Below are 4,110 nucleotides of genomic sequence, written 5' to 3'. Positions count from 1 at the left end.
TTACCTAGTAGGCACTAGACAGCTCCAGCAGTACACTCTAGCAATGCCAGCATAGTGGGTACAACAAGGAGCTAACTGGCCGGCGGTACAACTTCTCAATCTGCATCTCCATCATTGGCCTTCTCTCCTCAGGTCCACGTTATGTGTTTGTTCCAATGTAGCCCTACTTAAAAATAGTATATGGTGGACTCTCACAATCTTATATCAATCAACTTCACAGTTGTCTGCACGATACACTATATTCATCCCCTTTTGCCTAAAAACAAAGATGAAATATATAGGAGGTTATGTAATTTTACTCTCATTGTGCATCTGACAGGAAGAAAAAAACCTAGGGTATTTTCCATCCAACATAATGCTGTCATCACTTGGATAAGATTAATTCCTTTGATTAGTTAAATTCGCACTTCAAAGTTCTCTAAACATTAAAAGTACATAGAGTTGAGGCTGGAGAGATGGCTCAGCAGTTCAGAAAGACCATTGGCTGTTCTTCCAGAGGACCAGGGTTCAATTAGCAGCAGCTCACAACTGTCTGTAACTCCAGGATCTGCTACCCTCACACAGACACGCATGCGAGCAAAACACCCATCAAGTCTTAATCAATGAGCATTAAAAAATTGTTTAAAAATGCATAGGGCTGGCTCAAGGAAATAAGGATCTGCAGGAACAAGTTTCCTTTTAATTCGTTCATAATCTCATTGAAATCATTTCCTTTAGCTTGCACTGTAGACTATTCTGCATTCAAGTACTGACTATTGCGTTCTCCTTTTATGTTTCAACTTGTTACTGTGTCTGTTCCTGCAGACTGAGAACTGGATGGCAAGTCATGGTTGTGTTAAAGTTCAGTTGGCAGGGAGGGGAAGGGACTCTTGGGGTCCTGCTAAGTGCTCCACGTCATGCTAATCCTATGTCCGCAGTGGCTGGCTGTCCCATTTTAGTGGATGCTACCGTCACTGAGTGATTTCAAACAAGCGCTTCTTGCAAACACCCACCCTGTTCTTTCTGCATCTGCCTCTCTTCCTTCCAGCAGTCTTCTGAGACAGCCCACGTATTTCTTCTAGGTTGGCTCCCATATTCCAGAATCCCCTTTTGTCTTAGCTCCTTCTCCATTCACATAGAGGCAGAGCAGACTCTCCAGGGAAGGCATTGAAACAAGCTAAAAACAAACAGAACTACTGAGGGACTTTTTTTTTTTTTAATTTTCCCAGGCAGAATAACCAGTTCCTCTCCCTTCACATCCACTTTGGTTATTACACTAAGGTTGGATTTATCACACATTATGGTTAGTGTGTATTTCTCTTCATAACCTTCATAGCCTTCTAAAAGGCAGGAAGTCTAATTCAGTTCCTTAATCTCCCAACACAAGCCTTTAATCTCAGCACTAGGGAGGCAGAGGCAGGTGATCTCTGTGAGTTCAAGGCCAGCCTAGTCTACAGAGTGAGTTCCAGGACATCCAGGCCTACACCAAAAAGTTCTGCCTTGAAAAAGAAGAAGCAAAAAGAATTTTTTTTCTGACACATATATTAAATGAAATGTTTACTAGTGCCAGGTATGGTGGTTCACGCCTTTAATCCCAGCACTCAGGAAGAAGATATAGGTAGATCTCTGAGTTTCAGGCCAGCATAGTCTACAGAGTGAGGACAACCAGGGCTGTTACACATAGAAACTCTGAAAAAACAAATGAATGGATGAGAGAGAGAGAGAGAGAGAGAGAGAGAGAGAGAGAGAGGGAGAGAGAGAGAGAAAGAGGAGAGAGCGACTATTCAAACTACTGAATGAAGATAGCTCTTCACATGTAATAATATATATTTGAATAATGCTAACAAAAGGCATTATCTTTTTCATCATATCTTCATTGTATTTAAGTTATGTCTGTCTATTTAAGACATTTATTTAGTTTTATATTGGTAATTTTATATAGTAATAAGATACATTTACAGGACCTTGACTCAATTTGCAACACCAACATGGCAGCTCACGGCCATCTATAACTTGATTTCTGGAAGATCTGATGGCTTCTTCTAGCCTTTGTGGGCATGAAGCATGAGCATGGTACACATACATACATAGAGGCAAACCACTCATGCACATAAATAAAAATAAAAAATATTCTTGAAAGAAAAATCTGTGATCTACTATTTGAGACTAAAGTCATGGCACTCATGGGTCTTTGGGGAGGGGGGCATGTTTACAGTAGGCGTTAACAAGGTCCATGTGACCACCATAGAATTTGTATTGATGTCCGGAGAGAAATTAGGGATCTTGGGTGTGTGTGTGTGTGTGTGTGTGTGTCTATGTATAAGTTACTTGAGTGACCCAAATCACTGTACATTAGTGAGGGTTTTCTGGAGAAACAGAACTATAGAATATATATACACAGGATACACACACATATACATATGCACGTATATATGAGATATAAGGAATATATATGCATATATGTATGTATATATACATTCCATAATATGTGTGTGTGTGTGTGTGTGTGTGTGTGTGTGTGTGTGTGTGTGTGTACACACATATATGATTTAGTGGCATGGCTTAGAGACTATGGTCTAGCTAGTCCAACCATGGCTATCTCCTAACAAGAAAGGCCAATAGTAGTAGAAAAGCCAATCCAGTAGTTGTTCAATCCAAGAGGCCAGATATCGTCTTCAAGGTATGTTAGAACCCAAAGTAGATTCTAGCACCAGTGGAGGAATGTTTCAGCAGCAGGAAAGATGAGATCGCCAGCAATAATGAGAACAAGCAGGCATGAAGCGAAAGCTTCCTTTTCCAGTCCTTTAATGTGGGCTGTCACCAGAATGTGTGGTCCAGGTTCAGTATAAATCTTCTTACCTCAAATGATCCAATCACGGAAGTCCTTCGTAGGTATACCCACTGCTTGGGTTTTAGTTGATTCCCCAGGATAGTCAAGTTGACAACCAAGATTAGCCATCACACACAATTCAATTAAAGAGCCCTGTTTGGACCCATGAAACAACAGATGGTATTACCCTACCATTTGTGGGGGCCAGCTCTAGGACGATGGATCTCGACCTGTGGATCTCAACCCCGTTGAGGGGTTAAGCAATCCTGAGAACCACTGCACAGGAGATTTCGGTGGGTCACCTTGGTTTATCATAGAAGTCCCGCAGTGGGAGCCATCTTAAGATCTTCGCTCTGCACAGACAGAGGTCATCACACAGCCAACAAGTTATAAACCGAGTGCTCAAACCAGACTATTTGAAATGTAGCCATTACATGGGCCCATAGTAAAATCTTTAGTTAGATAGAAGGGTGTTATGATAAAGGAAATATTTGTAATCATGTCCTCCTCCAATCTCCCCATTGCCCCAAGAAATCATGTCCAATCCACCTGTTTCTTTATTCCCCTGAAGCTTGCCTAACCACATTCGATGCCACAATTTACATGTTTTTACCCCCTTATTTCTCTTTTCTCTCTACCTCTTCCTGGCTTCATTTTCCTCAGAACATACATAAAAAAGCAGAAATACATCTTCGTTTTACAACCCTTGAGAGCTTATAGCGGGCAGAGGTTCCTGTTAATAAAAGACAGATTAACCAAGAGGCCAAAAGTCAGCAATTACATCATTACATGGTGTCCACCCTGTGTGAGAAAAATAGTTCTGTAAATGGTATTTGACCGCAGATCCGTAATCTTAGCATGGTGACAAGACAAAGGAGCCAGCAGCTTCAGATCCCCACACAGGAAGACACTGGGAAGGCAGCTGTTTCTAGAGGTTCCTGTTGGCACTGTCTCCAAGCCGCTAACGGGCCAGTCCCACAGCCAGCCAGGACAGAACCTGTATCTTATCTTAGGAATGAATTGAAGAGGGGAGAGGAAAAGACCCTGTGCTTTTGTATTTGGCCATTATGCAAACAGAGGGCAAGGCAGACACCCTCTTCTTAAACTGCCTCCCACTCCACGATGCTCGGTACTTGGAGAAAATGGTTTCATTCCCTTCAGATGATCTCTCACATGAACCTCTCTTACCTTCTCAGATTTTCTCTCCTTTACCTTCTGGCTACCTGGACATGAGAAGTCTCAGGATGGAGTTAGGCACCCAGCATCTCCATTCCTGCCCTAAGTATTGCTGGAGCAGGCTG

The sequence above is a fragment of the Rattus norvegicus genome, chromosome 17 (genome assembly GCF_021556685.1).
Source record: "Rattus norvegicus strain SHRSP/BbbUtx chromosome 17, alternate assembly SHRSP_T2T, whole genome shotgun sequence".
Classification (NCBI taxonomy): Eukaryota; Metazoa; Chordata; class Mammalia; order Rodentia; family Muridae; genus Rattus; species Rattus norvegicus.
The sequence above is the reverse complement of the archived record's forward strand: the minus strand, read 5'-3'. Positions refer to the sequence as shown.